The following is a 24,938-nucleotide window of genomic DNA, read 5'->3' as shown; positions in this document are numbered from 1 at the left end:
CCAAATCACTTGAGAGACTGATTAAATTTGTAGATTCCTGGGTCCCACACCCGGTTCTTGAGTCTAAATATCCGGGAGCAAGACGCAGGAATCCACATTTTTAACCATCTCTCTAGATGATTTGAATCTGCACTAAGTTAGAGATCATTGGGTTAGGGCCCTGAATAAGCAACAACAATGGCGATGATGTTTCTAAATGCTACAAAGCATAATGTGCAAAAATTAGAAGATACAGGTAAGTAAAAGTAGGAAACAAAAAAAGGTCTGTACTCCTTCTGCCTAGGGATAATGGGGGGGGCCCCCTCGGCACCCACTCTAGAGAAGGGAAGGAGCCTCCCTCCCCTAGGGAAGCTGCCACCCATCGCTGGGTCGGCTGTGATTTGGGCTCTGTTTTGCTGGCCGGGTGGAGCCTGTTCTCTGGCCCGGACAGAATTATTGCCTCAAATCACATGGTTGATTATCAATTACTTGTGTCCGTGTGAGAGCATATGTGTGTGTGTGTGTGTGCATAAGTGTCTTTGCAAATCATTAAGGGTCGTAATTCTGGATTATCGTTGATTAACGAGAGGGAGGCCTGGCACCTCCAGCAGCCGGGATGGCAGCCCCGCAATTATGTCCCAGCTGATCAGTAATTGGCGCATCACAAGATGATTTCTCTCTCTCTCCGCTGCCCCTCCCAGCCTCTCCTGCCGACTCCACAATTAGCGCCATTGCTCATTCCCTTCCAGCCTGGGCTGAGTTCAGAGGCCTGCTTCCTGGCAGGTGGGTGCGGTGGGGCCGGCTTTGAAGACCAGCTTCCAAATGGGGCAGTGCCGGTGATGTGCCGGGTGGTGGCAGAGGCTCCGTGGCGGTGGGGGGGGGGGGGCAGGGCGGAGGATGGAGCTGGCAGGAGCTTGAGCGGGCTACCTGGGCCCGCCTTATCGTTCTTTATCCTTCCCAGGAAGCCCAGGGGCCATTCTCTGAGCTCCGTGCCCCTCCCCCACTGCATGGACTGGGAAACTGAGACCCAGAGAACAAAAATAGCAAATTAGGAAAAAAAATCCGAGACCACTAATTCAGAACAGCGCGGTAACATGAATCCAGCCCCACAGAGCTGAGGAAAGAGCAAAGTTACAGAAAGAACTCCCCAACATCACTCCCATCCTGGTGAGGCTGTCACCTCCCAAGCCACCACTGCTTGTCTCAGTTTCCCCGAGCAACGCAAGCTTTTTATCTTTTTTTTTTTTTTTTTGCGGTACGCGGGCCTCTCACTGTTGTGGCCTCTCCCGTTGCGGAGCACAGGCTCCGGACGCGCAGGCTCAGCGGCCACGGCTCACGGGCCCAGCCACTCCGCGGCACATGGGATCCTCCCAGTCCGGGGCACAAACCCGTGTCCCCTGCATCGGCAGGTGGACCCTCAACCACTGCGCCACCAGGGAAGCTCCAACACAAGCTTTTGATACCCCAACTCCTGGGGTTTTGGAGGAACTGCCCTGAGGAATGTGTGGTGTTAATTCAAGGCAGCAGCATCACCCACCTGGATTATGGCAATGGCCTCCTAACTGTTCCCCACACTTCTACACGGGGGCCCCCAATATCCATCACGCTGGAGACAGAGGGATCTTTATAATGCCTGGTCTTCCTGCTGATGAGATACCATCCGTCCATGCAATGTTACTCCCCATTGCCCTCAGGATAAACTCTGGGTCCCCAGTCCCCTTTCTTGTTCCACCCCACTTGCTCTCTCTGCCCAGCACGGACCCCTCGGTGCTCTAGCTCCCTCCCACCACCTTGTCCTTCACCCAGTCTGATCCCTGTACCTGGTACCCTTTCCCCTCCGCCCATCATATTTCACCTGGGCACACACCTGTGGGCGAGGCAATGATGCTTACTCATACTTGGGCTCCATTGCCCAGAAGGGGGTTCTGCCCTCACTGGGGACCAGCAGTGACAGAAGCAGAAACTTTAAGGATGGCTCTAGTTAGTTTAGCAGGGGTGCGAGAGGATGGGGAAGGCGGGGCCGTTCCGGAAAACTTCCACCTGAAAGACTCTCCCGTGGCTGCAGAGCCACCAGGCAGTTTGTTTCTGAGCCTTGCAGCTGTCTTGGCCATTTTCATTTTTATCTACTTAGGGTGGTCAGCAGGTCATGGCAAGCCGGAGATGCAATGCTAATGACTCCGGCTCCACGTGGCAACCATTCAGGAAAAAGCTGCAATGTTCTCTCTGCCACATTAATCAGAGAAACACATCAAGAGCTGTTGCATGGAGACAGCTTTCCTCCCGGTACCTGCCCTGCATACTAATCACCACCCGCTCCTGGCGGTGAGTCAGCTCCATGCCAGGCAGGCAGTGAGGGAAGGTCAGAAACGCCCGCTCCAAGCACGTGGGGGCAGGCAGAAGGGCGGCAGCCATGTCCCCACCCCCCAGACACACGCTGCCCACAACCATCATTGAGCCTGGGCAGGTGGGCACAGCAAATTCTGGGCAAGTCCATCCAAATGCAGACTCTGGGTTAATTCCTTCGTCCAGGTCGTACCCAAGTCTACCAGAGGGAACCCTCCAGAAGCTGCTCCCTGGACAGAGTCTGATAAAAGCAAGAAGGGCCTCACTGCCAGGCACTTTGATAACAATAAGACATAATTTTAGATAGCACTTAACATGTGACAGGCATACATGTAAGCATTCTAGATGGATTACTCAGTTAATCCTCATATAACCCTGTGAACTGGGTACCCTTACTAGTCCCATCGTATAGATGAGCAAGGCAACACACAGAGAGGTTAGGTAACCAACCCAAGGTCACACAGCTAGTAACACCAGCTGGGTTTGAACCCCCACAGCTGTGTTCCAAACCATTTCCCTCTGCTTCCCCCTCATTGTGCTACTAGAGCCCAGAGTCTCCTGAGCCAGTGGTAACCACTCAGAGTCTCCTGAGTGTCTTTTGCATGTATTTATTCATTCATTCACACAGCAACTATTTGTTGAGCACCTACTGTGTACCAGGCACTGTGCTGGGCACCAGGGAGACAAGGGGAAACAAAACAGACATACACTTAAGAAGGAGACTGGCATCAATTTAACATTCTCACAAATTTATAGTAATTGCAAAATGTGATAAGTGCCATGAAGAGAAGTACCAGGTCCCATGAAAGCACATGGTGGGGGACACTCATGTCCCTTGGAAAAGTCCAGGAAGGCTTCCCAAGGGAGTGACAGATGAGGGGATGGCTTACATCTGCAGTTCTCAAAGGGTGGTCCCTGGATGGGCAGCATGAGATCACCTGGGAACTTGTTAGAAAAGCAGATTATTGGGCCTCACCCCAGACTTACTGAATCGGGGACTCTGCGGGTGAGGCCGAGAAATCTTGAGTAAGCCCTCGGGGGGATTTTGATGCCCACACAAGTTTAAGACCTACTGGCTTATGCAAAGGCCCTGATGCAAGCAGGAGCAGGCATGCTAGAGCAACTGCAGGTGGTGTCCGGGCAGGGGATGGAGTGCCTAAGATGAGCTGGACAGGATTTGGGTCACCTTGGCCTTGTAGGCATCCTAAGTGGTGCAGCCCTGCATCAGCTCCCATCGCCAAGAAGCCCAGTCAGAGGGTTCCTCGGCCCTGTGGACCCTCAGGAGTAGCAGGTCACCCAGGTGTCCAGTCTGGCTGAGTCGAGAGGACGGGAGTGGCTGCATCATATGGCTTCTGACCAGTCACCTGACCTCTTGCCAATGTTTTAACTTTCAGGAAGCACTGGTGAGAAGGTGGATCCTGTGGCTGGGGAAGTACCTCCATCCTCAATGCTGGGAAAGGAACTTAGGAGAGAAACTTCTCCCTATCCTCAAGGAGCATCCCAGTAAAACACCAGCAGCAGCAGGTGGCTATGACCCACTGAGTCGCAAGCTGGCTGGATGTCAACACTGAGAGCACCTGAAGCCAGGTTCATTGCAGGAGAGGGACAGAGTGAAGTTCCCTAGCTGAGCCTGGACGAACTGGATGTGGTCGCACCTGCTTGCAGAGGTGTCAGCATAGAATAGATCAGAGTTGGTGACCACCAAACAGCCTTGTTGGGCCCCTTGTTGGGCTCCTTCCCACGCACCTCCCCTGCTGCAGGCCACCGCCCTCAGAGGGGCTTCACCCCACAGGCTGTCTCTGCAGGGTCTACTAGACAACCTGGCCACCAGAGCAGGGGGTGCAGGTCAGAGACCAGGATGGATATTGGGCTGTTGTTGGTCCGCTCCAATGTCACAGGGGCCTTTGATATGGATCCAGGTCACGTCCAGCTCTCCCAGCCAGGGTTCCTCCTTCAAAAGAAAAAAACTAAGAGACCTTGGAGGAACTCACTGTCCCAAAAAGTACAGTAAGGATTGGAAACTTGCAGAAGGCTCTGGTAGATGAGGGAGTTAGGCAAAGAGCACAGAGGAAAGGAGGGTACTTTTCTTTTTAAAAAATATTTATTTATTTGGTTGCACCGGGTCTTAGTTGCGGCTCATGGGCTCCTTAGTTGTGGCATGCAAACTCTTTAGTTGTGGCATGCACGTGGGATCTAGTTCCCTGACCAGGGATCGAACCTGGGCCCCCTGCAATGGGAGCATGACATCTTATCCACTGTGCTACCAGGGAAGTCCCGGGTACTTTTCTTTACACTAGCTTTTTTCTCTCCATAAAAAAATGTGAACACAGACGTAAAGAGAGAAAAAGTGAAAAGTTCCTTTTTTTCCCGTCTCTCACCAATATCCCTGCTTCCTTAGCAGTAACCTATATTAGCAGTTGGCTGTATATCATCCCAGACCTTTTCTGGGCATTTACACACACACACACACACACACACACACACACACACACACATATACACACATACACACATACACACACACCCATGTGTGTATGATGCCAGGATGTTTGTTTTTCTTTGCTTTTACATAAATGGGATCAAGCCGACCATATTGTCCTGCAACTTCTCCCCCATAACAATATATCTCGGACATTTTTTTTCATGACCACATATATGGAGCATCCTCGTCTGCTGTTGCTTTTTTTTTTTTTTCTAATTTCTGCATAGTATTGCATGTGCGAATGTAACACAGTTGATTCAACCACCCCCTTTCCACTCACTCCCTCGCTCAGGGTCCCTGTTGCAGCCCGACTCTGGGGGGCGTTTGTGGTAAGTGGCACTGCTGCACAGTCCAGGGGGCCCCATCCACACTCAGGCTGCAGCTGCCCCTCCCACCTCCCATGAACAGATTTTTTTTCCCATGCAAACAATTCTACAACCAGCATCCTTGCCCATACCTCTTGGTGCACACGTACAAGTATTTCTGTGGGTGTTGATACCTCGAGTGGGTAGAAGTACATGCCCTGCCAAGGTGTGGGAGGGTGCTGACAGCCTCCTCTGCCCCCGTCCCCACAGTACATATCCATCACTGGCTGCTGGCTGGGCCGCCACTTCCAGGAAATCAATTGCAAAGACTGAGGATTGTCAGCAGCTCACACACGGGGGGCCATCCAGGGAGTGGATGAAATTGTAGGAGAAAATCCTACCCGGCTCAAGACTGCTGGTAATGGAGACCCCTTGGTGACCTTTCCGGAGAAGTTAAAAGAACACAGGCAGACACACTCACCCTCCATCATCCACCACCAGTCCACCTGCCGGAAGCACAGCCCTCTGTCCTTGGAGAAGCCGCTCCTCAGTAGCAGGACTGCTGGGAAGGGGGAGGCTGGTCCAGGGCCCAGGCCGCCGCTGTGCAGGCAAGGAGGCCAGTGGGGACGCCTGCTTCCCTGGAGGGTAAACCCAGTGGACCACAGGGCCCTTAGCTGCTCAAGGTCAAGATACCTGCCCCCTTCCGCCGCCCCCTAGAAAGACCATCTGGCAGCCAGGCAGCGATCCTCCAGTGATTCCCCTCCACCCAGTCCCCAGGCCAACGGATCCTGCAGCTGCATTCAGCCCTCCTTCCTCCCTCTGTTCAAACAGAGGTGCCGGCACCGTGGCCTCAGTTCTTACTATCCAGCTTGACATCCTTGCCCTGCACCTCCGGGAGAAGGGGGGCCTCTGAGCGCAGTGCCGTTGAAGGAGGTACCAGTGGACAAATCCAACATTTTCCTTACCCGGGAGGGTGACCTGAGCCTTTACCTGGTTTCATAGCAGCTAGGTTCATAATTCCTCACCCTCCACCCCTCACCCCCGTTCCTCCCCTTCTTGATTCCACCCACCCACACCCACACCTGGCCGCGCACAGAAAACCCAGCCACAGCTGTGAACGTGGGGAACTACGCAATCGTTTTCTGTATGCAGCTGTCTCCCAGCTCTCCAGGCCTATTTACCTGATAATGACTTAAAAAATAACTCTAGCTATATCTATTGGGCAGTGTGCCAAGTGCTTTATGTATATATCTGACAATTTTCGCAAACTCTACATGGTAGATACTGCTAATGATTTACAGGTGGGGAAATGGAGGCTCAGAGAGGGTAAGTGACTTGATTCAGGTCACACAGCTGGTGAATGCTAGAGCCAGGACTGGAAACCAGGTCCCCATCATTCTCCAAGGCTATGAGCTTAACCGTTGTGCTACCCTGGCTCCCACTTACTTCATCTCATTCCTTCTTCTGGGTTGTCCCAAGGACCGGGTTGAGCTGGCCAATTCCTCAGGCTGCCCCCCAGACTGGGTGGGGCTGCGGCTTCCGGTCCCTGGAGCTGTGTGGGTTCCTGGCAGAGGAAAGACCCTCACATCTTCTCCGTGTCCAGATTCTCTGACTCTCTCATGAGCACACCCAGGCCCCCTCCAGGCCAGTAAAAACTGACAGCCCACCCTGCGTGCCAGGAAACACTTTGGCTGGCCTGGCCAGCTCAGCCCGAGGACGGTGGAACTTGCTCGGGGCAACACCTCACCACCTGGACCCAGGCAGGGGCTGGTTTCAGGGCTGCCCATCCGCAAACAGGCTGGGAGGCAGGAGAGGGAGGCAGCCCCCATTCCAGAGGGGCTTTTGCTGCCCTCGTGTGGCCTGGGCCCACAGCCCTGCATCTCCCTCCTCCCTCCTTCCTCCTTGCTGTTCTCCAGCCTTCCCAGCTGCCAAGGACCCACACCCAGTCCCAGCCCCAGTGCAAGTGCCCAGGTTATTTTGCGGCTGAGGAGAGGGAGGCACGAAGGCCAGGGAAATTCCCAACCACCAGTTCGTACCCCAGAGCCAATAACATCGATAGAGGTGAAGTTTACATATCTGTTGACCTAAAAAGATGTCCTAGTATATTGCGTTGTTAAAAAAAAAAGGTGTGTGTGTGTGAGGGGGGAGAAAGCAGGTTTTAAAGCTGTGTACAGCAAGAGAACATTTTATTAATTAAACAAAAATATTCTCTATGTAACTAATTATTAGAAAGAGGATATTGGCCAAGATGTTAACAGATGATTTTTATTTTCTTCTCTTGGCTTACCTGTGTTTTCTATTTTTGTCAATGAACATCAATTACCCAGATAATTTTTTAAAGCAATAAAAATAAAACAATCCCTGACTGATTGTACATCTTCCCGTCCTCCTCCCTACCCCCAACAGCTCTCCAAAAAATAATCACAGATCCATATTCCTGGACCTTCCTTTCTCTCTCCTGTCACTTCCACATCTCAGCCGGAGTGTGTTGGTTGGAGGTGGGGGGAGGATTCCTACCTGCTCCAGGAAGCCTTCCCCTGACTAATGGGAGGTGTGAAGGCTTCTTTGCCCAGGGGGCATTTTTTTCACTGACCCAGCTCTGCCCAAATGCACAGTGCCTGGAGGCCCTCTTCCCTCCCTCTGGTGCCTTTTCACAGAAGAGGAAATGCTCTGCTTTCTACTGCATTGTTTGCTCCTGCAGGCTGAGCCGACTTCCCTGAGGCTGAGAGGCTCAGAGGCAGCCCAACCCTCCATCACATGGACTGGAGCCCCAGGGCAAATGGTTCCACTGTCGAGAGGTGATTATGGCAAAATGAAGAGTGAGGGAAAAGAAGTGACAGAAGCTCCTGATCATCAGAAAAGAAAGAGCAGTGCTTCAGGAGAGGGCTATGCTGCCCCTTCCAGAAGGATCTGAGGAAACTAGGAAGGAGATGGGAACGGAGATTCCTGAGCATTTACTGGGTCCACCCAGTGGACCCTCCAAAGACACGCCCTTGCCCCTCACTTTGTGCGGGCGAGGCCACCGAGGCAGAAAAGCGCCTGGGCCTTAGCTTCCTGCATCTCTGGTGCTTCACGCCACTGTGTTTCACGACAGAGTAGGCTCCTGAAAAGGTCTCTGGATGGAGAAATTAGCGTTGGTGGGCAGTGTCTTCTCCCACCCACCCCCGCCATGTTAGCCACTGCCCAGGCTCCCCAAGAGCCGGAGACACTCCTTTGCTCAGAAGCAGCAGCTGGGACCAAGCGCTGTCCAGAAGGGGCCAGCCCTCTGAGCACCTGCTAGTTTAATGATGAAGGTTGCTAATGTCATTCATTGTTCTGGCCATTAGAACAGCAGCCATCAGAAAGGCAGCCTAGCGGGCCCAGAGAGCTAGCCGGCAAGCCAACAGAACCTAGGGTTCAAGGGAAAGGAGCAGAGGACCTTTAGTGTCACTCTGAACCCCCAACCTTCAAATCACATTCCCTGAGGTGGCCGTCCCCAGAGACTCAGGAACCAGGCTCCCATCCCTGCCAAGCCTCCACACACAGGACAAATGTGGCAGCTTGCACACTTATTTGGGAGGCAGGAGACCCTCCCTGGTACCCTTTGAGCTCTGTACCTAGCCCCCGGGTCATCTAGGCCAAGTCACTCCTCACCACCACACCTCCCCTTCTACCTACACGGTGTTGTGGCGTTAAGAAGGGCTTCTAAGGGTGCTGCTGAAGAATGCTCAGCCCCCGGCAGCGTCTCCTCCCTTAATGGGGGTCTGGTAATGAGTTCCACGCCCTGAGCATCTCCGTTTGGGGACAGGGAGTCGAAGCGTGATTGATAGCGACACTCCGTGGACACAGTGGGTAACTGCAGCCACCTGGACGGAAGCCACAGGATGACATTCAACTTTCTTCATTATGTGGAGAGGAGCTGATTGCAATTAATCACACTCATCACCTTTCACAGGGAGCTGTCTTATAGCTGAAAAAGAATCCTTCCCCAAACCAGAAAACAACCCTCCAGCCACACATTTCCATCAGCCTCCAGCTAAACACCTGTTCCGTTTCAACTTGTCCCTTTTCAAATATTGACCTGATAGAAGTATCTAGTGGCCATGGAGGGAGAGTAACGTCAACAATAATATTCATAGAGGAAATATGTAGAGGGCTGTTTACTTTTGCCATGAATTTCATGCATTATCTCATTTAATCTTCCCAGCAAACCGTGCAGGTATGTGCTCTTACCCCCAACATTCAGAGGAGGAATCAGAGACTTGGAGCATAAGGGGAAGCTAAGTTTCAAACCCGGGCAATCTGGCATCAGACCCCATTCTCTTTAAACATCAGTCTGTGCAACCTCACTTCCCCCAGTGTCTACCCACCATGGTAATCGCTCGAGGCTGGAGAAAAATCCCAATTCCTAGGGCACCGGCTTGAATCCTCAGACTGGATTCCCCTGAGTCACCCTCTGGGGCAGTGAGAGGCAGGTGGACATGAGGGGCTTTAGGGTTCAATAGGCCTGGGTTGGAGTCCCAGCTCTGTCCCTCATTAGCTATGTGACCTTGGGCTTATCCGTGAGTTTCACTCTCCTGAACTGCCAAATGTGCATAATAATCCCTTGCCTTGGAGGGTGCTGTGAAGGTTAGAGAAATCATTTGGTGCTGAGTGGATGCTCCAGAAATGGTGGCTACTCTTGTCTGCAGGGTGTGCCCATTGATCTTGGGAGGAGCCAGCCTGGAAGATTTCTGTAGGTGGCAAATTCTAATTCAGCCTCTTTAGAAAATACCACGACCAAGAAGGGCTAGGATGAAGGTGAGGGCCAGCTTTCTCACCCTTAGGCTCGTCCGATTTCGGAGGGAGCAGCTCATGGTCATGGTTTAAAGGATCCCCGAAGGGACTGACTTAACCAAGTTGGCAGAGCAGACACAAGATCCTGTGACTTTGGGCCCAATCTTTCCTCAGAGACCCCATTATGCAAAGAACAGTGTCCCGGCAGGATTCAGGTCCATGCCTCTAGGTATCTGCAGAGACTCGGGTGCCATGAAGCAGCCAATGCCCCATTTGCGGTACTTTGTTACCACAGCCCTAAGAAACTAACATGGTCATGAGAGATACTGTGACTTCCCCCTTGCTCTCCCTTGAACCACTCATCCTGGGGGAAGCCAGCTGCTATGTCATGAGGCTACTCAAGCAGACCTGTGAGAGGTCCGCGTGGCAAGGATCTGAGGCCTTCTGTCAAAGTCAGCTACCAGCTTGGCACCCTGTGGGTGAGCCTCCTTGGAAGCAGATCTGACAGCCCCAGTCAAACCTTCAGATGACTGCAGCCCTTCTAAGAAGCCTGGAGCCTGGGACTTCCCTGGTGGTTCAGTGGTTAAGACTCTGCACTTCTAATGCAGGGAGCATGGGTTTGATCCCTGGTCAGGGAACTAAGATCCTGCATCTTGTGTGGTGCAGCCAAACAAAACAAAACAAACTAACAAAAAAAAACCACAAAAGAAGCCTGGAGCCAGAACAGTCAGTTAAACCTTTCCCCAGTTCCTGGCCTACAGAAACTGTGAGATAATAGACGTTTATTATTGTTTGAAGCTACTGAGTACTGGAGTCATCTGTTACACAGCAATAGCTGCCTAATACTCATATTTATCATATTGGGGCCCCAGTATAACCTGAAACAGAGAGAGCTGCATTTTTTAATCCTCATACATCACTTGAAATGGATCAGGGGCCCCAGTGCCATTCTCTCTGGGGATGTTTCCGACACTGGGCTCCACAGGTGTCCCTGTTATTCGTTTCCCCATGAGCACCTTTCATGTGCCAGACACTGTGTTACCGGCTGCGGCTATAGATGTGAACAGTCATGTTCATGGCCCGTGGCCATTATGGCCATAGGTCTGCTAGTAGACAGATATGTGAAAAGGACAGCGCTCGTCTGCAGAGGCGGGAGGAGGAGGGGGCGTTGAGACACTGAAAGGAGAAGCCTTCAGTGGCGTGACCCTGCAGAGGCAGGAAGAGAGCCAGGTTCAAGGGTCCACAAGAGCAGTGGGAGGTAGAGGGAACTAGAATCCAGACTCCGCACTTCACGGCCTTCTCCCCTGTGTCTGTCTGTTCTGTGTCTCTCTTATAAAGATACCAGTCATTGGATTTAGGGCCTGAGCTAATCCGTTACAACCCGTAATTACATTTGCGAAGACCCTACTCCCAAATAAGGTCACCTTCACAGGTATGAGGCAGGGTTAGGACTTCAATATATACCTTCTGGGGTACACAGTTGGCCCACAACAATGACCTAGCCTTGGAAGTCACATACCATCATTTCTTCAGTAGCAAGTGGTTATAAGGGTCAGCCCTGTTCAGGGCAGGAGGAGACCACACAGAGGGTGAACGTCAGGAGGTGAGGATAACGGGGCGCCATCTTGGAGGCTGGCTCCCAGGAGATCAGATGGCAATCTGAGCATGAGAGCCACCCTCGGGCGCAGTATTCACAAAGGAAACAATGGAGAACCAGTTGCACAGCACTTAGGCCCCCCATACGGTCAAGAATATACAAAGGGGCAGAGTGTGGGGAACAGAAGGGTCTGGAAATAGAAATCGTCCAAGAGAGTAAAGCTATGTGGAGAGCTCCACCTCCATCTCAAGTCTCGTGATGGGGGCTTCCACAAAGTCATTCACAGCCATCGGCCCCCACGGGCCTGGGCCAAGAGGACGGGCTGCACTGGGATTGGGCAGGGGCCCTGTGAGTGCTTCCTGGGGCCTCTGGGGAGAGAGGGCTGGCGCGGCGTCATTTTAAGTCCTGTAGCGCTTCCTAATGGGCAGGAAGAAGGTGGAAGGGGATGCTGGATTCTTGGGGCTGAAGATGAAGTCACCAGCCATTACCTGGAGGAGAGATGAAGATCAGACAAAGATCAGCAGAGAGCCTCAGAGACGGGAACCTCTGTAGAACCCAGGGGAACCCCCGGGAAACAGTGTTCACCATCTGTCAGGCCCAGGGGGCTGGCAATTTTGCAATCATATAAGAATTGCCCTATTCCTCTGTTCCCTCATTTCTTCTCCCCGCTCACTCCTCCCCCTTAGACCCTGCAAGCATCAGCATGTGGGGAGCAGAGGTGGTCAGGTGAGAAAATAGACAAAAGCCTCCCACAGCGCAGTCCCTGAAGGCCGGCACCCGAACTCCAGACCTTGGAGCAGCAGAAGAAAAATTGGTCTCCGAAGGGAGACGAACGTGTCAGGTGATATCTATAACCAGCTGCTTTAAACCTCTAAATCGATCATGGATTTTATGACGTGCAATGACCATACCTGAGCCTGACCGGAAGAGACATGGGGTCAGCTGGGCTTTCATCCAAGGAGGGTGAAGGGGAAATGCCTCCTTCATGCGAAAGTTCAAGTGGAGGGAATTCCCTGGCGGTCCAGTGATTAGGGCTCTGCGTTCTCACTGCCGAGGGCTAAGATCCCACAAGTGGCATGGCCTGGCCGAAAAAAAAAGTTCAAGTGGACAGTGAGAGGCACAAACTGAGCTGCATTTTGATTACATCCCACGTTCAGGGGTTGGTCTCACTGAGCTCGAGCTTTCTCAAGGCAAGTTGGGCCTTATATTCCCCACTCGTCACCCCCGGGGCCCAGCCTTGATCCACAGGGAAGTTCCTGAAGAAAAGTCCGTCTCAACTTTTGTCCAAAATTGAGGAATGTTTACTCATTTTTCCTTCCTATTGTCTGGAAATGACACCAAGAACAGGGGGGAAAATTAAAAAGGACAACTTGTCCCCGTGCAGAACACCCACACCCTCTGAACTCTTCACCCTGCTGTGTTCTGACTTCACCCTGGGATGGGGAGGTGAGGTATGAGGTTGGCAGAAACGTTCCTGGAAGGATACGCCTGGCCTGGGAACAAAAGCTGTTTTTCTGAAAGCTTTGTGCACTTCAACTAAGTGAGGGAGGGGTCTGAGCAAAGACAGGAGAGAGCATCAGGGGAGAAAGTTCTGCTAAAAAAAATTTAAATTCCGCAGGGATGTTGGAGCTGTGATCTGATCAGTCCTTTAAGTGTCTTGTTATTATTGAAAAAAAGAAGGTTGGGGCTTCCCTGGTGGCACAGTGGTTAAGAATCCGCCTGCCAATGCAGGGGACACGGGTTCGAGCCCTGGTCCGGGAAGATCCCACATGCCGCGGAGCAACTAAGCCTGTGCCCCTAGATCCCATGCCTCACAGCAAGAGAAGCCACCACAATGAGAAGCCCGTGCACTGCAGCAAAGAGTAGCCCCCGCTTGCCACAACTAGAAAAAGCCTGCAAGTAGCAATGAAGACCCAATGCAGCCAAAAATAAAAAATAAATAAATTTATTTTAAAAAAAGAAGAAGAAGAAGAAGAAGAAGGCTGCCGGTGAGTCTCTCCTCTCTCACTGTCCTTGCACCAAGCTTGGGACCAAAGCCTCCTTCCTTCTTTAGGAGTCAGGCTCTGAAAAGAAGGGCCCTCGAGATTAGGCACTAGGACCGGGCAGAAGCTGGGGCTCTGCAGCAAGAGTCCAAGGTCTTCAGCCCACAGGCCTGCAGATCAGACACCCACCAGGAAGGTTCCAGCTCCCAGCAAGGACACAGCTGAGCACAGGCATGGGCTGGAATACAAGTGGGGATGAAAGCCTGGAATGCAGGGGCATTCCACAGTCGGCGCTTCTAGAAAAGCCTGCCTTCCCCAGCACAGAGGCTGCAGGGAGTAGCGACTCTGGTTCTCTATATTTCAATAAAAAGCATTTATCGTGCTGATGATGTCAGTGATTTTTCAGGACCTAAACAAGCCTAGTTTTTCACAGTCTGTAGGATAGGGGGCTCCTAACAATCTTTAAAAGCTGCTAGACCCTAAATAAAATCCCTTGTCACCAGGCCACCCGTTTCTCTCTCCCCTGGGCCCTGGTGCCAAGAAACAGTCACAACCCCCCATCAGCCAACGGCAGCACTCTTGGATCAGTTTCCCGAAAAGCTTAATCACGAACAAATTGCTGTCACTTGGCCTGGAGCTGAGAAGCCCAGGAGGGTCTCAGGATGAGGCCTTCCCTGGTGAGAACACAGCCCTTCCGGAAGCCTCTCTTCCTCAGTGCGTGTTTGCACTGGGGAGTAACTCCAGAGCACTGAGAGCCGTGTGGGGTTAGCAGGGCTTTTCAACTTCAGCACTAATGGCATTTGGGCCGGATAGCTCTTTGTTGTGGAGGTGGTCCTGTGCCTTCTAGGATATTTAGGACTATGCCTGGCCTCCATGCACAAGATGCCAGTAGCATCCTCTCCCCACTTCTCCTCCATCGTGGCAATCTAAACTGCCTCCACACATTACCAAATGTCCTCAAGGTCAATACCATTCCCGATTGAGAAGCACTGGCTAGGAGCAGTGCTCATTCCATGACTAGACAGCTAAGGAGATCCAGGGTAGAGCTGGGCCACCCATATCTCAAGGGAGTTTTCACTCCAGGAAAAAAGGGACCAAGTCTACACAGCCCTTGTATCAGTTAATGCTGTGTTGGATACAGCTCTAAATGACTTACCAAGGGTGAGGGGTGGATGCTGTCTCTTGTGACTGAGAAGACCAGGGATTTAGGCACACTGGTGGCTCAGGCCCAGTTTGAACCAGGACTCAAGCAATATCATCAGGACTTGATTCTGGATTCTGCTTTTCTCCAGCTTTGGAATTCTTGTAGGGGCAAGATGGCTGCCAGAGCTCCAGTCCTATATCTTCCTAGGTTGGCGACTTGTGGAAGAAAAGATGGGAAGTGTTTTCCTTTCTGCAGTCCTAGCGAAAGCGTCATTGCATTTTCTTGGCTCCGATTTGGTCAAGAGTCCGTCACCAAGCAAAAGCAAAACACCATGGCCAGGCTGTAGTCACATGCCCACCTCTGGATCTCGGAGCACAGTCAGCTCTGCATACAGGGCACCAAAGACGGAAATGTGAGGTTTCCCAAGAGGAAAATCAGGGTACAACTACCAGGGGACAGGTGAAAGGATTCCAGATGACAAAAAGCAACAGGTCGCTACCACAGTCTAGACCAAAAAGAAGTTCAGAAACTCATCCATCAAGGTGAGCAGTAATAAGAGTGTAATGAGGACTTCAATGAATGGCAGTACAAAGGCTGTGCCATGACTGTCCTAGTCAACCTCCAGGTGACAAACAAAACCCTCATAGGTGTCTCTAGGACAAACTAGCAATTGACACGATTCATTCAATTGCTGCCTGAAACGGAGACCACAAGAATCTCACCAAGATCTTTCCCCCCTTCTTCCATAGTAACATATTTGCAGTTGGGCCCATAGCTGCCCAGCTGGGCACAGCATTTCCCAGACTCCCTTGCAGTTAGGTGTGACCATGAGGCTAAGTGAACACTACAGGAACAGAAGAGATGGCCAGACCTATGCCTTAAGATAGTGGCTGTCTCATCCACACTCTTTCTCCTTCTCTTGAACCAGAACATGAACTTTCCTGAGGCCCAGGGTTTGACCACACAAGAGAGAATGATGCCTTAAGGGATGACGGAGGAAAATGCAGAGGAATCTGGATCCCTGAATGACCAGGTGGAGCAGAGCCTCCTGTTAGACTGGAATGGGTACCTCAAGTGAAAAAGAAAGAAATGTCTGTCTTTTCTAAGCCACTAAATGGTTGCATTTCCTCTATTTTAAGATGCAAGTTTTTTTCATATTTTAATATCTCCAAAATCCATGACACCATCGGCCAGGCAGTGGCCACCCTTAAGTCAGGCCCCAGGAAAATATTTTTGTGAGGCTCTTGTCTATATAAATAAATTAAAATTAACATATTATAAAAATTCATAAGTTCATGTGAGATATAGTGATTTATCAATGAAGATTCAGAACAACGGGTAGAGAAGAGCTGCTTATGTATTTGTTTATTGTCTCATCAATGCACGTGAAGATTCTTCCTCCAGGCCAGACACCATCTCTTCCTGTTTAGATCCAGAAATCTATCTCTTCATAATTTCAGGTCTCCCACCAGAAGAAAATAGTAGTGATACATCATTATGTTGACTAAATACTGGACACATAATATTATTTTTTTCAGAACAGAATGACAGAGTTCTATGTCAGCCTTTACTTGCCTTTGTTGCTGCCATTGACCATTTGATATTTATTGAGGTTTTGTCTCCATTCTGGAAATTGCATAATGTGTGGAAGTGATATTCTGTGCTCATTTGATAGAGATCCTATGTGTTTCTGGTCCCTGATACCCTCGTTGGCCAACGCGAATGTTAAAAGGGATTTTTAAACAAGTAACAGTGATAACGGAACATTTGGGTTTTGATTTTAGAATATATTTAGACCACAAAAGCTAGTTTCTACAGTTTCTTTCACCACTTGAAGAAGGTGTAAAGTGAGTTCCTTACTTGCTTTCCAGCCCTTGGGCAGGTCCCGGCGCCGCAGAGTCTGGTTACTCTAGGTAGCAGAGCACGGGGTGTGTGCCCAAGTCCTAGGGAGCACGGTACTGTGCGCGCCTGCGCAGATGCCATCAGGACGCCCTTGCCCGCCACACCCTTTCTCCGCACCCCTCTAGGTGCTCTGGGTACGCGAGGCTCTTGGACTCGCACCAGCAGCGGACCGGACCGAGTGGTGAGGCGCCTAGGTGGGTGGGACCGACTATGAGCCTGGAAGTTTGACCTTGGGGGTGGACATCAGGAAGATGAGAAGAGCCTGGAGAGCAGGGGTGCGACTAGGGGCGCTAGAACGCAACCAGTTGGGGGAACCTGCAGGGCGACAGGACCCTTCCTCCGCGCTGGCTCTTCCCGGGGCTGAGACTTTCACCTTGGAGGCTGGTGCAAGACCAGCCAGGAGTCAGCAAAGGAGCCATGAATGGGTGAGCCACAGGCCACATTATACAGAAACAGCATAAGGGACAATGTTCTGAGTGGGAAATGGCAGGTAATGGGACAAGATCCTGTGTTAACAGAACCTTTGTATCAAAACAATGTAAGTCGAATCCTTTAGGGAAAAAAAAAAAAAAAAGCTAATCCATCTACTACTATAACTGCAGTCATCATCCAATATCCAGAGCTTCACTTAGGTTCACAGATCTGGCCAAAAGCTTGGGAGGTGCATGAAGGATGCCTAGACTTGGAGCAGCCTTTGCTGCTGGGGTTAGATCTTTGGTGGAGGCCAGTCATGTCACAAAACCTTTGTTAATACTAAAGTCATGACCATTTAGTGACACAGGCTGGACTTTCCAAGGATATGATGCAATACAGCATTCCTTTTTTATCATAATAAATCTTTGTGCCAATGGTGAGTAGACTCCAGGCAAGGGCAGGGGCTCTGCTTTTCCTGGTACTGGTGTTAGTCACTATGCAGGATCCTTCTGGCAAGATCAAGAAAGTGCCAGCATCAAAACCCAAAAAGTGTCCCTACCTTGGAAAAAAATCCCGCAAAATAATAGTGAAAATACTCTTTTAAGATAAGCAGCATCAATCACCAATGCTCTTGACATGAAGAATGATGTTGGGGAAAATGCAGTAATGATTCTGAGATGGAAAGTGATTCAGAAGAGTTGGCTTCTGATGGAGAAGAGGATCGGATGCTTGACGTCAGTGAGCACACACGTTCACTACATGGTCAGTTCCATCATCTCTGGTTCTAGGACTGGCCTCACCAGGCTGGATTGTTTTCCACTGGACCTTAAGACAAGGCAGTGTATCAAGATGGGTTCCGTCAGTTCCAGGCCTCACATTTGTGCTGAAGACACATGATGTGTGGGCACAGAGCCAGCCCGGGAATGACCCCACCAGCCTAGTAAAAGCCACATGGATGTGGCAGCTGCTGTGATTTCCTCCAGCTTTCCTTTAGAGAATAACAAATGCTTTACAGTTTGTAAAGCACTTTCACTTACATTATCTTATCCCATTCTCACAACCCTGAAAAGAAAGGCAGACATTATCATCACTCCAATTTAGAACTGAAAAATAGCAGCTCAGCGAGGTAAGGGAACTTAATCAGGGAACCCTGGGTTGTGACAAAGACTGGATTTGACTGACATCTTTCATGCCACACCCTGGGCTCTGTCCACCATACCAGGAAGTCTACTTTCAGGGAAATTCCATTTCTATCTTTGTCTTTTGCATTACTTGGAGCTATTGGGTTGGCCCAAAAGTTCATTCGGTTAGTGAATGCGTTGTTCAATAAAGTTCTTCGTGGAAATGAAAAATGTCTTTTATTTCTACTTAAAACCAAACGAACCTTTTGGCCAACCCAACAAATAGTTTGTTTTGTGTTGGTTGGGTTTTTTTAGTTTTTTTGGTATTTTTAGGGATGGATGTTTCTAGTCTATGGTGAAAATTCTTGTAGAGCAAGAACCCCGTTTGACTGCAACCATTGCTAATTTCTCTTAAATGACATTCTCGCAGATTGCCCGTGAGATAGCAGCTTTCATGCATCGTATCCCTTATGGAAAAAAGAGGTACCGTTAAGAATGGGGTGTAGCACAGGGAGTTCACCTCTGTGCTTTGTGACCACCTAGAGGGGTGGGATAGGGAGGGTGGGAGGGAGGGTGACACAAGAGGGAAGAGATATGGGAACATATGTATATGTATAACTGATTCACTTTGTTGTAAAGGAGAAACTAACACACTATTGTAAAACAGTTATACTCAAATAAAGATGTTAAAAAATAAAAAAATTAAAAAAAAAAAAGAATGGGGTGGGTAGTCTTTATCTCATCTTCATGTTATACAACAAAACCCTCAGTACTCTTGGGTTTTATAAACTGTATGATGGAGTTTACAGATTGCCACCAAGTCCCCTGCCCCACCCCCACCCCAAGTATTAGTATCAATTTGTATCAGTTGGCACATTTTTGTTATTTTTATTGAAGTAGAAGGGTTTTGAGTTTTGTTCGTTTTGTTTTGTGGGAGTTGTTTTGTTTGGGTGCAGAGCTTCCTGAGGAGAAAGATAAGAATAATGGAAGGAATTGATGAGCTGTCCTCCCCTGTCCCTCCCCTCTCTCTGCCTGAGAGACTCATTTCCAGCCCCAGGGAGGGAAGAGTTATGGTGATAAATGGAGAGAGGAGTAATCATGTAAGACTTTGAGCAACTAAAGATACAAGTGGTTCTGCTATGGGACACAGGCAGCAAAGTACAGCCATTCGGGGAGGAGGTTATTTGTTCCCCGTGGCCCCAGGAGAGAATGCCATGCCCGGGCAACAGGAGTGACCGCTATAAGAACAGCGTCCTTACAGAAGACACACGTGCTGATGAGGTATCCTTTTTAAGGGGCTGTGAAGAGTAGACCATCAGTAAGAGGTCACGGTGGAAGAGCACAGTGGATCTTCCCTGTTTCCTCTGGGAGACACCTCAGGGGCCTCCAGAAGTAACTGAGGAAGAGTTGGCAGGGCCCAGGATAAGTAGAAACTTCTACAGACCTTCAAGAGGGGCTCAGAGCTAATAAAATTTAGTCTGGATGTCAGTGTTGACCTCATTGGCACCCACAGGCCGGTGCACTTTATTCTTCTCCTCTATATGCCGTTCAACTTAAAAAATCCTGTCTTTAGTGAAGATACCATGAAACGTGCTTACAGTGCAGACTCCTTCCAAGAGCAATTCTCCCACTAGCTGATGGCCCTGCCTCCGCCCACCCTTCTACTGAGGGCCCTAATAAGGGGGAAATCTTAGGGCAGCAGCTGGAGAAGTCTACCTGCAGGGTTTGGGGCTGGGAGGAAAAGAAATAACTCTTTTCTATGTTAAGGTACAGCACCAGATATGATTTGCTGAAGGCTTCTGAGTGACGAGGTTATTAGGCAAAGATTTTTGCTATTTCACCTGAAGTTGGAATGAGAGAATCTGGGGGGTAGGCTGCAGCGAGAAGGATTTAGATTAGAGCAGTAAAGAATTTCCCAACATCAAAGGGAACTGATGATTCTCTGCTCTAGGCCCATTTTTAAAGGTAAATAGAGAGGCCTCCCTTGTCTGTCAACCTTCCAGATCTTGAAATGGCTCTCTACATATCTTTTCCTGAACTCCCACCCTCTTCCTGAGTTCACTGGTGTTCCATCTGTGTTCTACACCCTCATCACAGCACTTAACAACACTGAGCTGTGAACTGCCCAGGGGTAGAGACTGTGTCTTATTCTTTAATGTGTCCTTGACCCTTAGGAGTTAACAAAGCACACAGTAAATGTTGGTCTGATCATAAGGGAAAAGCTGCTAGGAGACTGGAGGATACGTCAGTACTTGTTAGAGCAGCATGTGTTCACACTTTTGAGCTTTACCTGGGGAATGGGCCGTGAGCGGCTACTGGAAGCTGTCGTAAGGATGCAATGAGGAAGCGTCAGGAAAAATCTCTACAATGCCTGGTCTCATACAGTCCCCTTCTCCCCTCTGTCCCCTTCCTTCTGCCTGACATCAGGTCTGGAAGCAAAGGTCAGGTGCTCTATGTGAAGATGGGAGGTCTGAATGATTTCTCAAGAATGGCAAAGGATCGGAGGGAAATGGAAGGCAGAGAAGATGAGCAAGCTGCAGGTCCCGCCCTGGGAACTGGGACAGCAAGCAGAGAAACCAAGTGTGCTAACAAAAATGGGGGAGGGGGGACAATTCTGGTGCCAGGGTATGGCTACCCCCAAGAGCTACCTCCTTCCTCTGTGGATCCCGTCCATTCAGGAGGGGCAGTCAGTGAGTGTGCACAGGGTCGGGCACCAGTGTTATCAGGAACAGATCCTTCACACCATGGCCTGGCACCTTCCTGAGGAAGAAAAGATGCCAAACCAATCCCCCAGAGGAATCAACTCAAGGGAAAGGGGCTAGTCAAACCCCAGGCTCTGTCTAGCCATTGTCTCCCCAGTGGGAAAGAACTTAGCTCAAGGGATCAAAAGACTCCTTAATGCAAGATCTGGAACATTCCAAAGTCCCTCCTTAAGTGGAGGGAGGCTGATGGCACTGCTGCAAAGTAGACAAAGAAAAGGAAGGGGCTTCTTTTAAACTGAACCGAGTAAAATAGAGGGGGGTGGGGCAGCAATTACGCAGAAAGACTGCGGTACAGACACAGGGCAGTACCATCCTACCCGACAACGCTGGCAGTGTCATACTCCAAAAGAGCTGTTTAAAAGCTGCTAATTACTGAGATTCCAGTAAGAGCTCTGTCTTAAAAGTGATTTCAAACTGATTGCAGCTTTTTGAACTGATCGCAGCTGTAAGCTATAAAGGAAGGAATCTAAATAAAAGTGAAAAATCCTTTGATCAAACACAAAGGAACTCTTCCAAATAAAAATACCTTTATTTTACATACACATCATAGCTGTCTCACATGTGTAAACAAATGATTTATACACATCTATTAAACGCATAAGTTCCTTGCGACAGGGACCATACTTGCTCATCCTTATAACTCCTGACAGCATTTAGCATAGTATCTGGCACATGGAAGATGCTTACTGAATTGAATTTAATCGAAGCAATTGCTGTATTAATGATTTAATCAGATCATTGTCATTTTTTACAATAATGGGCTACTATAAAATGAATACTAGGGTAAAGCAGTACAAAAGGCCATTGTAATAGCCTCAAATCCAGGAAAAACATACCTATTTTTCCAGAAGACCAAAAGAAATATGCAAATACAGTCATTCTCGAAAGGCAAGTCAACCACTCTACATTCCACAACAGAGACCGTGTTGATTGTGCTGTGTGAGTTGCTAGGCAACCACTTGGTAATTCCCCCATGTAATAGAGATGAACCTGTCATCTGCTTTCTTGGCTATATGTGACATGAGGAGACAACAGGTAAAGGACAGCCAAGAACACCTACACCTGGATGACACAATCACTCCTGAAGTGTGATGACATTGGAGAAAATCCCCATGCCCTGCAGAAAGTGCTGGAGGGAGAATTTCATTAAACTATTAGCACAAGACATCCGGTGAATTTTCTTGGATTTACCCTGTGGGTGAATCCTGCGGGTGATCCTGTTATCCCTGTCCACAAAGCCAGGGACCAAAAACCCTGAAGTTCAGCATGTGGATGGCTGTCAATCCAATAAGGCCTCCAGATCAGCGGGTCCCATGACTCCAGCTGGGATAAAATTTTACCAGATAAAAGCATCCTTTTAAGTCTTAAAAGGGACACTCAACATCTCAAAGAAACCCAAGTTCTGGGTGAACAAACCATACTCTTTTATACCAGAAGAAAATGCTCTTAGTAATGTCTTTGGACATGATTTCCCAGACATTTTAGGCAAATGAGCTGCCTTGTAAAGACCCCACTCCACTGTAGGTACTGACATCACTGTCTTTGAAATAGACTGAAAACCCAATAAAGCATTGGAGAATGAATGCATAAGGAATGTCTGAAAGTGTCTCTGACATTAAGAACTTAAATTTAAATGCCACTTCAAATTTGGAAGACTAAGAGTACTCATCTTTTTCATATGAATTTCAAAAGGACCACTCCCCAGATTAAAAAAGATAGGAGGGCTTCCCTGGTGGTCCAGTGGTTAAGAATCTGCTTTCCAATGCAGGGGGACACAGGTTTGAACCCTGGCCGGGGAACTAAGATCCCACATGCCGTGGGGCAACTACTCCCATGTGCTACAACTAGAGAGTCCATGCAGACCAAAAAAAAAAAAAAAAAAGAATCCGCCTGCAATGCAAGGGACATGGGTTTGAGCCCTGGTCCAGGAAGATCCCACATGCCGTGGAGCAACTAATCCCGTGTGCAGCAACTACTGAGCCTGAGCTCTAGAACCCTCGAGCCACAACTACTGAAGCCTTTGTACCTAGAGCCTGTGCTCCGCAACAAGAGAAGCCACCGCAGTGAGAAGCCAGCGCACCGCAACGAAGAGTAGCCCCCCGCTCGCTGCAACGAGAGAAAGCCTGCGCGCAGCAACGAAGACCCAACACAATGAAAAATAAAATAAATAAATAAAACAGGAATATTTGCCCACAACCTATTCCCACAAATATCATATTTAAGTCTTTTCCGGAATTTACTTGCTTGTCTCTTGTTTGAGACTTAAGATCTTGGACCTGGGATCAGGCAATCTGTTGGAGATAAAATCACCAGTTTTGATGAACAACTGGGCAAGGCTTTAACCTAACATCTGGTGCCAACCTGATTTATCCAACCTGTTTGAGATGCTGACTGAAGCCCAGCTGGCCAACCCTGCGGCGTGAAGGCTGTCAAAAGCACCAGCCCTGCCTATCCAGCGCTGGAAAGGGGAGTGCTGGTTGCAAAGTTCCTGGGCACGTCTCCATCTGCAAAGGAAAGCCACGGCATCCGTCATCTCTACTGACTACCAAGTTTTACAAAGGTCTTCATGGAATTCCAAATAGACTCAGCCACGAACCAAATCAAATGTGAGGAAGGAGGATTCCAGGGCATTCTTGAACAAATGCTCAAAAGACCCTCCAATGACTGGGCTTGGCGTGAGGTGACATAGGAGGAGCCACAGAGGCTCTGGAATTTCTGTGCCAGAATTACAAGTATGGAGAAAAACCTTTCGGCAGCTACCTTCACTCCATCTTTTCAACATGACACATACGTGTGCAAAAGGCCTGGAAGTGGGAGAGAGCAGAGAGTGTCAGGGAACCAACAAAAGAAAAGGGGATGTCCATTCGTCCCTTGCACCAGTGGCCCCGGCAGCCACTCATCCTCCAGGTTGGTGGCATCTTCCTTCTCTGGAGTCCAGTCAGTGATGGGTAAGCCCACTGTTAAATTTTCAGGAACCTGGGGTCCCACTGATGTCAAGTTGGTTGAACACTTACTACGTAGAACTTGCTTTGTGGGAGAAAAACATTCCATATAATCCCTGCCCTGAAGGAGTTTAGACCCCAGTGGGGGAGACAGATGGGTACCCAAGAAATTATAATGCAAACCAGTCTGGATTAAGGCACAAGAGGCGGAAAGTGTTCAATTCGGGAATAATGAATGTCTGTGTGGAGGCTGCCCCTGATCTTGGGCTCTGTAGCCAGCTTTCTATTACCGGAGTTGTAACATGGAAGAGCTAAACCAGCCTCCATGTTCGATGTGTTTCTTTAACTTTAACCTTTGCTTTTCGTTGCTTTTGTTATTGTAATCATACATAATGGCCTGCCTCAGGGAACCCTGCCCACCTGTGAATGGCTGTAAGAAAAAAGAAACTAACACATGCCCTCACGGAGGCTGGTCATTCCAGGAGATATTTTGCAAGACTGACGACCCTTTTACTTTACTTCCTCACCACCTCTCACTCTCTATTCTGCCTTTTTACTTTGATTCTTCACCACCTCTCTCTCTCTGATTCTATAAACGAAACTAGCATCCAGACCCAGGTAAGATGGTTTTTCAGAGACACTGGTCTGCCATCTTCTCCGTCTGCCGGCTTTCCGAATAAAGTCGTATTCCCTGCCTCAGCGCCTCGTCTCCGATTCATTGGCCTGTCGTTCGGCGAGCACAGTGAGCCTGGACTCGGTAACAGAGCATCAGGTTCCACTGAAAAGCCTCAGCTCCGTCTGGCTTTCTGCTGTGGTGGCCTGTATTTCTTGCCTTTGGGCGAGCCCGTGGTGGGGATGTCAGCTGTGATCTGAAAGCTGTTTACGGAATGGGACAGAAGCCCATTGGGCAAGATACAGGCCAAGGAGAACCTTTGTCAAAAATCAAATGGTTCTACACAAAGGGACAACTGAACAGCTTTCTGAGTCATCCAGAGAAAGAAAAAAGTTGTGAGTTTAAATCAAAGACTTCACATTCAGTGCGGGGAGATGAAACTTTAAAAATCTTTCCACTAAAAAGATTCTAGACAGGGGATCTAACAAGTAAAATGCAGCTGCTGAGTGGTTTGGAAAGATAGGTGGGTTGACATCAGCATATACCCTGTCACACACAACAAAATATCTCTACCATGTGCAGAGTGAAAGAAAGAGA

At 49.4% G+C, this 24,938-nt stretch overlaps 1 long non-coding RNA gene across 5 annotated transcripts in view; it reads right to left on the bottom strand.

The window, feature by feature from the left end:
- LOC136793777 (uncharacterized) overlaps window positions 1-24,938 on the bottom strand; it is an 87,146-nt gene that overhangs the window by 57,426 nt on the left and 4,782 nt on the right. For 2 of the 5 annotated variants that reach the window (XR_010839456.1, XR_010839454.1), the window contains exons 2-3: window positions 14,600-14,971; window positions 12,373-12,542 (exon numbers count right to left, since the gene is read on the bottom strand). This is a non-coding gene — a long non-coding RNA (uncharacterized lncRNA). Of the gene's footprint in view, window positions 1-12,372; window positions 12,543-14,599; window positions 14,972-23,161; window positions 23,237-24,938 lie in introns of those variants that run through there. The other 3 variants (XR_010839455.1, XR_010839458.1, XR_010839457.1) reach the window with 3 other exon arrangements.

The sequence above is a fragment of the Kogia breviceps genome, chromosome 3 (assembly GCF_026419965.1).
Source record: "Kogia breviceps isolate mKogBre1 chromosome 3, mKogBre1 haplotype 1, whole genome shotgun sequence".
In the NCBI taxonomy this organism is placed as follows: domain Eukaryota; kingdom Metazoa; phylum Chordata; class Mammalia; order Artiodactyla; family Physeteridae; genus Kogia; species Kogia breviceps.
This window is presented reverse-complemented; position numbering and strand designations above follow the sequence as displayed.